This window comes from Octopus sinensis, linkage group LG5 (genome assembly GCF_006345805.1).
Source record: "Octopus sinensis linkage group LG5, ASM634580v1, whole genome shotgun sequence".
NCBI classification, from domain to species: Eukaryota; Metazoa; Mollusca; class Cephalopoda; order Octopoda; family Octopodidae; genus Octopus; species Octopus sinensis.
This window is the reverse complement of record NC_043001.1, coordinates 135,791,504-135,804,003: the sequence shown is the minus strand read 5'-3', so window position 1 is coordinate 135,804,003 and position 12,500 is coordinate 135,791,504. Positions and strand designations below refer to the sequence as shown.

The window sequence follows — 12,500 nt, the reverse complement described above, 5'->3', positions numbered from 1 at the left end:
CTGTTTGAAAAACTAGGGAATATATAACCTTGCTTGGAAGCAACAGCTGAAGATTGGTGACAGGAAGAGCATCCAGCCATAAAAAATGTTCCTTGACAAATCTTGTATGAGCCATGCAAACATAGAATAGTGGATGTTGAACAAGGATGTTTTATATGTATAGTGTAAAGAAAAAGAATGAATATGGTTAAAAAACAAAGCATAATATATTAGATAAAGTATTAGTTCTAGGCATGAAAGAAAAGAGTGTTTCTGATGTTTTGGATATTAATCCTGCGTAAAGTAAAAGAGATGATTGAGAAACAAAGAGAAAGAGAGAGATAGAGAGGAAGAGTGTGTGTGAGTATATGTATCTATATGTGTATGTAGAGAGAGAGAGAGAGACTTTTTCCAGTGTCTCCTTACTACAATTCAACAAAATTAAATGAAACCCAAAAAGGCTGCCAACAAGATGATTAGCTTTAAAAGACCCCTGGCATAGAATTCATTTCCTGATTATATGGAATGTCAAAACAACATTCTGACCATTAATATTACCAGCCAACCTGGGTAAAATGCTTGTGGTATTTCATCCGGCATATGGCATAGTGGTTAAGAGCGCAGGCTAATAATCCCAAGATTCTGAGTTCGATTCCAGGCAGTGACCTGAATAATAATAATAATAATAATAATAATAATAATAACCACAACATCATCGAAAAATACTTTAGAAATGAGAACCCAGGTTCGAAATTTCCCCAAGACACCTAATGAAGGCTGGAGGGTATATCAGCCGAAACATGTTAACAACAAACAAGATGAGGACAAATATCCGTCAATTGTAAATAATGTAAATAATGTACATAATTCCTCGTCTCTTAAATATAGAACTGTATTTACGTTCTGAGTTCAAATTCTGCCTAAGTTGACTTTACCTTTCATCCTTTAGGGGGTCAATAAAAAAAACATCAATTGATCACTGGGATTGATGTAATTGACTTACCCTCTCCCCTAATTTGCTGGTAATATTGGTGTCAAATTTTGGTAAGAAGGCCAAAATTATGTAAAAATTAGGGTAGTTTATTACACATGAACACACACACACTCTCTCTCTCTCTCTCTCTCTCTCTCTCTCTCTCTCTCTCTCTCTCTCCCTCTCTCCCTCTCTCTCTCTCCCTCTCTCTCTCTCCCTCTAGTATTAATATAAGATTTTATATAGGTACTTTTCCACTTTGAAAAGCCCAGAGTTAGGACATTAAACCGATTACTTAACAAGCCATGTGTTCAAATTTACAGAAAATTGGAGCTACTAATTTGCATACGACAACTGTTTAACACTTTATTTAACCCTTTCGTTACTGTATTTATTTTGAGATGCTCTGTGTTTCTTTCAATTATTTTAAATATAACAAAGAATTTAGTAAAATAATTTAGTTATCATTCAGCTAGTGTTAGGAATGTAAATTGTGACTAAGGTTTGGTGGAAGATTTTAATCCAAAACTTATGAAAACAAGACATTTTACCACAGAGCCAGAGGCGGTTTTGGCCGGGTTGGTAACAAAAGGGTTAAAGTATCAGTTGCTTGTAAACAGGGTTCTCAGTCCTGACAGTATCAAAGTATGATTGGGCTTCTTTCAGTTCCAGTTTACCAAATCCATTCACAAGGCCTTGGTCAGTGTGGGCTCTACAGTAGAGGACACTCGCCCAATATGCCATGCAGTGAGCCTGAGCTTGAGGCCACATAGCTTAGAAGCAAGCATCTCAACCACACAGCCACATCAGCATCTCTCTTTTACTCTCTTTTACTTGTTTCAGTCATCTGACTGCGGCCATGCTGGAGCACCGCCTTTAATCGAGCAACTCGACCCCGGGACTTATTCTTTTGTAAGCCCAGTACTTATTCTATCGGTCTCTTTTGCCGAACCGCTAAGTAACGGAGACATAAACACACCAGCATCGGTTGTCAAGCAATGCTAGGGGGACAAACACAGACACACAAACACACACACGCATATATATATACATATATATATATATACATATATATATATATACATATATACAACGGGCTTCTTTCAGTTTCCGTCTACCAAATCCACTCACAAGGCTTTGGTCGGCCCGAGGCTATAGTAGAAGACACTTGCACAAGGTGCCACGCAGTGGGACTGAACCCGGGACCATGTGGTTGGTAAACAAGCTACTTACCACACAGCCACATCAGCATCTATATATAAAAACTGAAAAATTTTTTTTTTTTGCCTTTTCCTAAAAGTAATCTGTTTTGCTTCCCATGGTACAATATGTCCGTCTGAGTGGTGGATTATTCATGTTCGTTTGTATTGGATCACTTAGTTAAATTATTGATTTGGACCATACGCGTCTACTATACACTTACGTAAATATTAATGGAATATTGGCCTTCACACGCGCACACACACATCATCATCATCATTGTTCAACCGTGGTCGAGACAATGGAATTTTCCATGCTACGCCAGACTTCACAGTCCATCATGGCATTACGGAGGTCCTGTTGCTGGATGCCTGTATCCCTGGAGATTACATCAGGGTAGGAGAGTGTGCGCCCTATGGTATTGCGAGTAGATGGCTTCCAGAGGAGAAGAGTAGAAATTGCCTCGTTTTCAGCTCTACAACAATGTCCAGCAAACTGGACTCTCCTACCTTTCACACACACACACCCTCTCTCTCTTTGTTTCTCTTTTTTCTCTCTCTCTCTCTCTCTCACTATGCCAGGAAAGTTTGAGACAGTATTAAATACTACATTAACCAAGGTTTGCAATGAACCACTATAAAAACAATACAACCTATTCTGTGCCCAGACAAGCTGAAAATAGTGTCTCGCTATGCTGACCCGTGTAGCACCTAACAATAAAGTAGCCCCCCCCCCACTGCTGCTTGTGAATGTGAGGCTATAATTCCTATTTTACTAGAATATTGATTAGAATATTGCTCCTGATTTTTATTTTTCTCTCTGTATAAGCACGACTGAATATCCCACCCATCATAGTGCGTGTGTGGGTGTATGTGTGTGTGTGTACATGCACACATATATAGGTGCAGGAGTGGCTGTGTGGTAAGTAGCTTGCTTACCAACCACATGGTTCCAGGTTCAGTCCCACTGCGTGGCACTTTGGGCCAGTGTCTTCTACTATAGCCTCGGGCCGACCAAAGCCTTGTGAGTGGATTTGGTAGATGGAAACTGAAAGAAGCCTGTCATGTATATGTATATGTATATATATATATATATATATATATATATAGTGTGTTTGTGTGACTGTGTTTGTCCCCCCCAAATCGCTTGACAACCGATGCTGGTGTGTTCATGTACCCCGTCACCTAGCGGTTCGGCAAAAGAGACCGATAGAATAAGTACTAAGCTTTCAAAGAATAAGTCCTGGGGTCGATTTGCTCGACTAAAGTCGGTGCTCCAGCATGGCCGCAGTCAAAGGACTGAAACAAGTAAAACAGTAAAAAGAATAATATGCATATACCTTTTCCTTTTTCATAATCTACTCCATAATATTTAATACTTCAGTGTATGTTGCAATATTGCTATTTTCAGGTTTTCCTCAAAACATAATTTTACAGAATGTGTGTATATTTGCATATTGTTTCTTATATGTCTAAGCACAAATGCATGTGTGTGTGTGTGTGAATAAAATGTGCACACACCCATATGTATGGCAATGTTTGTGTTTGCATTTATATACTCATGAACAAACATGTATGTGTGTGGTAGATATATTTGTGTGTACCTGTGAATAGACACACCTATTTCTGTGCATAAACATATCTGCTAATTTATATACTTTATCCACATATAAAGCTGCTCATGTATATATAGTGTGTGTATAATTGAATGTGTGTATGTGAGTGTGTGTATAATTGAATGTGTGTATGTGAGTGTGTGTATAATTGAATGTGTGTGTGTGTAAGTGTATCTGCCTTTTTATCTCTACATAAATAATACACTAAGCATGTTTACGTATGTAGATGTGTTTAGGTGTATTTTGTTACTATTCTTGTAAGCTAGTCCCTACATGCAATTATACAGTAATTTATAATCCATGCTGTGTGTAGGGGCTATGGTTAACATTCTTGCCTCCTAACCATGTGGTCTGGAGTTCAGTCTCACTGTACGGCACCCAGGGCAAGCGTCTTCTACTATATCTGAGGGCCAACTAAAGCAGTGTGAGTGGATTTGGTGAGCAGAAATTGAAAAAAAAAACCTGCTGTGTGTATTTGTGTGTACATGCTTGTGTCTGTGTGTGCATGCATGTTGCCTAGACATTATATTTGGTGGACAGAAACTGAAAGAACCCAGCAGTGAGCTGGCAGAAACGTTAGCATGCTGGGCGAAATGCTTAGCGGTATTTCGTCTGCCGTCACGTTCTGATTTCAAATTCCACCAAGGTCGACTTTGCCTTTCATCCTTTCGGGGTCGATAAATTAAGTACCAGTTACGCACTGGGGTCGATGTAATCGACTTAACCCCCTTGTTTGTCCCTTTTATGTTTAGCCCCTTGTGGGCAATAAACACATAAGAAACTGAAAGGACCCTGCTGTGTATGTGTGTGTGTGCACGTGCATGTGTGTGTATGCAGGTATGCACATGTGTGTGCATGTTGCTAGACATTATATAATGCCATCAACATCATTCAAGCAGGGTTTGTTAATTTCCAGTCTTCCATGTCTAGCTATGGGAAAAGATTACCTTGCTTGTAAACAAGTGAGGGTTGCCAGCAGGAAAGGCATCCAGCCTTAGAAAATCTGCCTCAAGAAATTCCATCTGGTCCATGCAAGCATGGAAAGAGGGAGAAATTTTGATTTACTGTCAGTAGACTTTTACCCAACCCTGTATATATGGTAAGAAGCTTGCTTCCCAACCACATGGTTTCAGGTTCAGTCCCACTGCATGGCACCTTGGGCAAATGTCTTCTACTATAGCCTCAGGCTGACCAAAACCTTGTGAGTGGAATTGGTAGACAGAAACTGGATGAAGCCCATCATATTTACATGTGTGTGTGTGTATGTTTTTTGTCTGTGTTTGTTCCTTACCACTGCTTAACAACTGGTGTTAGTGTGTTTAAGTCCCTGTAACTTAGCAGTTCAGGTAAAGACACCAATAGAATAAGCACCAGGCTTTAAAAAAAAATAAGTATTGGCATTAATATATTCAACAAAAAATTCTTCAAGGAGGTACTCCAGCATGGCCACAGGCTAATGACTGAAACAAGTAAAACAGAAAAGATATGTCCTAAAAAGAAGCACACTATAAAGCATTAAAACAGTGATATATTTTTTAGGAACATCCTTTTGGGGGTCAATAAATTAAGTATCAGTTGCATACTTGGGTCAATCTAATCAACTGCCCCACCCTCCCAAAAATTTCGGGCCTTGTGCCTAGAGTAGAAAAGAATATATTTTTTAGGAAGTTAAATGTTGTGGCCGGTCATAGTGACCATTGGTTTCACTCCTATAAAGTGCTTAGCAGTATAGATGATCTATGAGACTCACATGGCCGAAGGTGCATAACCTCTCTACAACTGGAACCAGTTGTGGAGAGGTTATGTGCTTTCGACTATATTGAAATGTGCTTCATAGGTGTGAAACAAGTGGTCATTCTATGACTGTTATTTATGAAGACATAAACACACAAATGCATACATTTGTGTACATACGTGTACACATGCGTATATTTGCACATATCGCTCTCTGCGCGTTTGCATATGTTAATTTCTATTTTCACTTTATACAGGTATGTGCTAATCTATGTGTGTGTGTGTATATATATATATATATGTTAATAAAATAGAACATATGCATATATATAAACATATATGTACGTACCTACCTCTACATGTACATATACACGCATATATGTGTACAGGACACCAAAAAGACGTCGAACACATAGAGAGACGAAAAACATAGACACAAACCAAGGAACAAGACAAGCAAAAAAAGAGATACAGGACAATAAGCACAACGAAAAATCCCCTTCTTCAGTCGCTAAGGTTTCATCTACTAAACGTTTCGAAGGATAAAAGCGAGACGTATACTTCGAAGAAAACTTCCTTCCTGCGAAAAGCAAATCAATTAAAATTCTGAGATCTTTTCGCAGAGGGGTAAAAAAAATATATATATGTATATATATATATATATATTTATATCTATGCTTATATGTATGTATGTATGTATATATATATGTATATATATATCTATGCTTATATGTATGTATATATATATGTATATATATATCTATGCTTATATGTATGTATGTATATATATATGTGTGTATATATATATATCTATGCTTATGTGTATGTATGTGTATATATCTATGCTTATATGTATGTATATATATATATATTTATATGTATATATATATATATATATTTATATGTATATATATATATCTATGTTTATATGTATATATATATATCTATGTTTATATGTATGTATATATCTATGTTTATATGTATGTATCTATATATGTATATATATATGTATATGTGTGTGTGTCTTGTGTGTGTGTATCAGATTGCATGTTTGCCCGTGAGCATGCAAAAGACAGTCTGAATACATACACATACACATTAGAGAATACGTATGCGTGTATGCCTGTGCATTAGACTGCTCATACGTGTACGTGTATATCTGAGTGCGTTTTGCTGTATATGTATGTTTGCATATCCGTATGTGCGTGCCCTCATCCATTAATATCTAGTAATACTCTCAATGTTTGTTTTAAGTTCCCCATACACACACACACGCACAGTAGGTGTTGTTTTTGCTTGCTTCCCTATGTAAACACATCATTGCAACGCATAAATATGTGTAAAAGGGGGTAATGTTTCTTCTTCTTCTCTTGCTTCCCTTCTTCTTTTCCTCACTTCATTTTTCTTTTTCCATTTCTTCATCTTCTTCTGCGTTTTTTTTTACTTCTTCCTCTTTCTTTCTATCTTCGCCTCTCTCTCTCTCTGTCTCTCTTTCCCCCATCTTTCTCTCTTCCTCTCTCTCTTTCTCTCTCTGTTTGCTGTCTATACTCATATTTCTTCTGTTCTCTCTTATCTCTGCCTTTTTAGTCTTTCTACATCCTACTCCCCTTACTCTCTCCCTCTTTCTCTCTCTCTTTCTCTTTCTCTTCTTCCTCCTTTTCCTAATAATCCTCTCTCTCCTATTCAACAGCTCTCTTTCCACTCTCTATTTCCAGCAATTTTCTAGCCTTTCTCCCACCCACCATATCCAGCCTCCTCCCTCCCTCACCAGCTCCTTCCTTTTCTCTCTTCCTCATCTCCCCTCATCTCTCTCACCCTTCTTTCCCGCTTTCGTTACCCCTCTTTTTCTCATTTTCTCTCTCCTCTTTTGCTCTCCCTTTCTCTCCTTCCTCTTCCCCTCTTTCGCTCTCCCTTTCTCTCCTTCCTCTTCCCCTCTCTCACCCTTCTTTCCCGCATTCGTTACCCCTCTTTTTCTCATTTTCTCTCTCCTCTTTTGCTCTCCCTTTCTCTCTCCTCTTTCGCTCTCCCTTTCTCTCCTTCCTCTTCCCCTCTCTCTCCCTCCCTTTCCTCTTATCTCCCCCTCTCTTCAACAAATCTCTCCATCTACACTGACTTGGTCAACTGAATCAAGCCATCTCTACTGATTAACATCCTTCTTCAGATTCTCTACGAGAGTTTCATCTACATCCACTCCACGCCCATTTGTCTCCAAGCCAAGTGATCAATAAACATCATGTTATATACAACTGGCTGTCACACACACTGTGCACATGTATGTGTGTATGTATGTATATAAATATATATATATATATATATATATATATTGTAGTAGTAGTAGGGATTCAAAGAATCAAACAGATCTCACATTAAGCTCTCTACCAAGTGCATGGCTTACAAGAATCTTACAAGAATTTCCATGCTTAAGGTTAGGGTAAGCCATCACATTGTTCTGGAAATCCAGGAGCTACAATGATGGAGAAAATTTATATAAATACAACAGATAAGAGAGAAGTGAGGTGAGAGACTAAATGTCTATTCCATTTGTTTACAGTTGTTTCATAAACTAGTTAGCTATATAATAGATATAACATTAACATGCATATGAAGTGTATCTATCTGTGCTTGTGTATGTATGTATATATATATATACAGCCAGCGTCGCCCCGAGCGGCTTCTGTGCCGGTGGCACATAAAAAGCACCATCCGAACGTTGCCAGCGCCGCCTTGGCTGGCTTCCGTGCCACTGGCACATTAAAAGTTCCAACCAATCGTGGCCGATGCCAGACCCCACCTGGCACCTGTGCAGGTGGCATGTAAAAAGCACCCACTACGCTCGCGGAGTGGTTGGCGGTAGGAAGGGCATCCAGCTGTAGAAACTCTGCCAGATCAGACTGGAGCCTGGTGCTGCCCCTGGCTTCCCAGACCCCGGTCGAACCATCCAACCCATGCTAGCATGGAAAACAGACGTTAAACGATGATGATGATGATGTGTGTGGGTGTGTTGTTTACTTATTTCAGTCCTTGGTCTGCAGCCATGCTAGAGCACTGCCTCCAAGAGTTTTAATCAATCATATTATCTCCAGTACTTATTTCATTCAGAGTGGTCTTTATTTAATCAGTCTTTATTTATCAAAAGACTAACTCAGAGTCTTCGACAATAAGAGACATATCTCCCGTTAGCACCAGCAAGCATCAACATACACACTTGTGTATTTGTCTCTATATTTGTTCTTATGTCTGTAACTGTGGTACCTTGAGTAAGTATTTTGTACTATAGCCTCAGCTTTACCAAAGCCTTTTGAGTATATTTGGTAGACAAAAGCTGAAAGAAGCCTGCTGTATGTGTGCATGTTTATGTATGTATGTGTGTGTGATTGTGTATGTATGTATATGTGTATATAATTGTCTGAATTTCACTTGATGGTTATAAATGAGCATTATCGCCATAAAAAGCAGTGATTCATTTCCAGCCTTCCATGAAAACATATCCATCCATCATTATCATTTAATGTCCATTTTCCATGCTGTCATGGGTTGGACAGTTTGACAGGAGCAGGCCAGCTAGAGAGCTACCTAGGGTCTATTTTGTCTGTTATGGCATAGTTTCTATGGCTGGATTCACTTCCTAATGCCAGCTGCTTTACAGAGCCTACTGGGTGCTTTTTACATGGTACCAGCACCCACAAGCTTACAAGATTAGGATCACTCAGCTGAAGAGAGATGTAGTGGACATGCCTGTCTGCAAGGACAGCCACAATTTTACTCAGCTTGACACGTCTTCTCAAGCACAGCAAACTGCCAGAAGTCTCAGTCCCATGTCATCCCCTCTGTGAGAGGATGCCTGAGGATCTTTCTGACCACTTCATCCCACATCTTCCTTGGTCCATCCCTTTCACATGTTCCCTCCACAATAACAGATCAGCACTTCTTGATGCAGCTCATCAAGTGTTAGTGACAAGAAGGGTATCCATCTGTAGAAAATCTACCTCTCAATGAATTCCATATGATCAATGCAAGCCTTGAGAAGTGGACATCTGAAAGAAGGATGATGATCATGATGGTTGCATTGAATCATATCAGTTCCCATATCTGTTTTTGTATTGACATCACATAAAACTAGTGCTCTTCTTTATTTAGATCCATAACTTAGCAAATCGACAAATGTAGATAGACAAAGTAAGTAGCATTCTTGAAAATAAATACCCAGGTTAAGGCAGTGCCTCAACATTGCTGCAATCCAGTGACTGATACTAGTTAAAAGATATGTGTGTGTGTGTAAGAGGTTCACATTGTTCCCTGTAGTTTTGGGTTCAGTTGTACTATTTGGGGCAATTGATTTGTACTATAAACCCAGGCCAACCAAAAAAAATATGAGTGAATTTGGTTGACAGAAACAGAAGAAAGTCCACTATATGTATGTATGTGTGTTTGTTCTTATGTCATTAAACTTGAAGATTATTTCAATGCATTTTTTAACGAGGAATCCCAAGGAGACTGCAATCATCTGTGATGGTATAATTAGAGACTTTATGTAAATATACATAAATTTACTATATGTTGATAATATACCTCTTAGAGCTGAATTTATAGTAGAATTAATGAAGAATTCATTTGTTAATTCATAAATGTATATGCACGTAGAACAGGCAGCTGTGATATGAGGGAGATATGGTTGCATTTTATATTAAGATTCTCCACCATGTTGATGTATTTCTAGTTTACTTAGGCACATAACACAATATACAGTAGGGTGTGATTTGAGGCAAATTTAATAGCTATATTCTGTTGTGTCTGGGGAGAGTCATTTTCTTTTTGTGCCTTATTATTTAACACACTCACTGGTAAAATTTCCACTTTTTTCTTATTTTTATTGTCCTAAAATTTTTGGTGGGTCTTGCAACCTTTTGAATAGTTTTTCAATAGAGAGTCAAAACTATTGAAAAGGTTGCAAGATGCAACAAAAATTTTAGGACAATAAAAATAAGAAAAAAGTGGAAATTTCACCAGTGAGTGTGTTAAATAATGAGGTACAAAAAGAGAATGACTCTCCCCAGACACAACAGAATATGCTTCAACACACGAACTCATATAAAGAATCTTGCAAACCAAATCCAAAAATGAAATTTAATAACTATATTTATCAGTACTAATAACTATGTACAGGTTTCCTCATTGGCTCATGCATACTTAGTAGGGTGTGATTTAAAGAATATCTGATATTTCTACTAGCATCAAATGCTACGTGGAGGCTCCTTCACTGGTTCATTTGTGAATGCATTTGTGTTTGAGAAAAATTGGTGTTTTCTTCCTTGAATATAATATGCATCAGGAATATTGTAATTGGGATAATAGATAAGAAATGTAGCTGGAAATCTACATCTGTTGCGTATTAAACATTACAGCTAGGATGTTAGGTAACACATGTAAGGTGGAGTAGAGGAAGTGACCAGAGTATTTGCAGTGGTATCAGTTGATGATGTGTAGAGGGAGAGGCTGGTGGCAGTCATTCTCTGGTGATGTAAATAAAGAGCAGCATCTGTTGGGTGGGAAGGTGGCTGTGATAGAGGCAGTAATAGGGAAGGAAGCTGGGTCTGATGGAAGGAAGTTCTGTTGGTGGAAACTGTGCAGAAGCCTATTGAGTGTGTCTGCTGGTAAAGGAATGCTAGTATAAATCAGTGCTTGAAACATAAAGTACTTTGCAGTGTTTATCCCCACTTAAATGTGGAAATTCTATTAAAACAAACTATGCTGCGGTAGATATATGAGAAACTCTCATATTGCACACTTGGTTATATCGCTAGCAGGGAGATAAATACCCACCACCTCCAGCACCGACATCATCAGATGACATGTTTCTACCTCCTTTGGTCTCATCAATGATAGATGCTTGCCTACTAGAAATAGCAGTATATATTCTATTGTAGTTATGTCCCTTTACAGATAGCTGAACTTAAGTAATCAATAAAATTTATATATATATTTGTATGTATGTTTGTATATATTTGTGTGTTTGTGTCTGTGTTTGTCCCCGACCATCGCTTGACAACCAAAGTTGGTATGTTTATGTCCCAGTAACTTAGAAGTTCGGCAAAAAAAAACCGATAGAATAAATACTAAGTTCACAAAGAATAAGTCCTAGGGTTGGTTTGTTCCACTAAAACCCCTTGATGTGGTGCTCCAGAATGGCCACAGTCAAATAACTAAAACAAATAAAAGAGTAAAAGAAATCGGTCAAAGGAATGAGTGAATGAGAGAGAGAGAGAGAGAGAGAGAGAGAGAGGGAGATGGAGGTTGTAACAAAACACAACATCCATCTGTTGGTGGCACGTAAAAAGCACCATCCGTCCGTGGCCGTTTGCCAGCTCGTCTGGCACCTGTGCCGGTGGCACATAAAAAGTACCCACTACACTCACGGAGTGGTTGGCGTTAGGAAGGGCATCCGGCCGTAGAAACACCGCCAGATCAGACTGGAGCCTGATGCAGCCTTCTGGCTTCCCAGACCCCAGTTGAACCGTCCAACCCATGCTAGCATGGAAAGCGGACGCTAAATGATGATGATGATGATGATGATGATGATCTCTCAATGATGCATGCAGTATTGTCTTTAAAACTGAAAACCTATTCTATATGACACACTGAATTGGTGAACTCCTCCAGTTTCTACATCAGTCATTCAAAAATATTTGATCAGCCTCATTAATATTTGAGCAGTTCCGTAAATTTGTTTGATTAGTGAGTTCTTCGACTTAATAACCTGCTTCCACTTAATAACGTTGACGACTTGACAAATATTTGTAGTTCAATGGTGGCTGGAATTAGTGGAGTAAATACAGTGCGTAGAAGGATTGGTAACTATGGATGTATATATAAATGGATAGATGTGTTGTTTGTCAGGCTTGAACTCAGTACCTCACTGTTTATTTTGTTACTAAACGTTTCTGTCATTTGATGGAGATTTTGAGGGTTTTCCTTTTGTTTTCAAAACATGTGTTTATACAC

General features: G+C 38.5%; 1 protein-coding gene across 3 annotated transcripts in view; it reads left to right on the top strand.

Annotated features, from left to right (window-relative positions):
• LOC115212045 (crystallin J1A) overlaps positions 1 to 12,500 on the top strand; it is a 477,233-nt gene that overhangs the window by 92,748 nt on the left and 371,985 nt on the right. The gene's annotated exons all lie outside the window — the stretch shown is intronic.